Source organism: Penaeus monodon, chromosome 24 (genome assembly GCF_015228065.2).
Source record: "Penaeus monodon isolate SGIC_2016 chromosome 24, NSTDA_Pmon_1, whole genome shotgun sequence".
Taxonomy (NCBI): Eukaryota; Metazoa; Arthropoda; class Malacostraca; order Decapoda; family Penaeidae; genus Penaeus; species Penaeus monodon.
In genome coordinates this window covers 35,482,478-35,482,951 of record NC_051409.1, presented here as the reverse complement: position 1 = coordinate 35,482,951, position 474 = coordinate 35,482,478, and positions in this window count along the sequence as shown.

The following is a 474-nucleotide window of genomic DNA, read 5'->3' as shown; positions in this document are numbered from 1 at the left end:
TACAGATCAAGTGCTCGTGCTGGGAAAAATGATTGTGCGATTCCAGTGATACAAGATTTATATTACTGCTTTATCTATCTGTTTACTGATTTATAACGTAGTCCCCTTGTGCCATTAGGGTTTTGCAGGATTTAGAAAAATGTAGTGCTTTTGTTTGATTAAAAAAAAAAAGGAAAAACTGAAGTGTAATCCTAACGACTTGACTGGATTTGTCAATAGTCGGTAAAGATTTATTTTTGGATATTTTAATTTCGATTCATTTGGATGCTTGAACACATTTTAATTGATATTTCCTTTGCGTTAATCAGTCTATTTGTTGTACCAGAAGGTGTGTAAATTAGTTTCAATATAACACTGTTTTAAAAGATGTATTGAGGAAATTAACCAACCTGGAATGGTTATTTATCTCTGATGTAATATTAAACCAAATAGGATTTAGTATAATCCATAAAGCACATATGTTTCATTGTAATT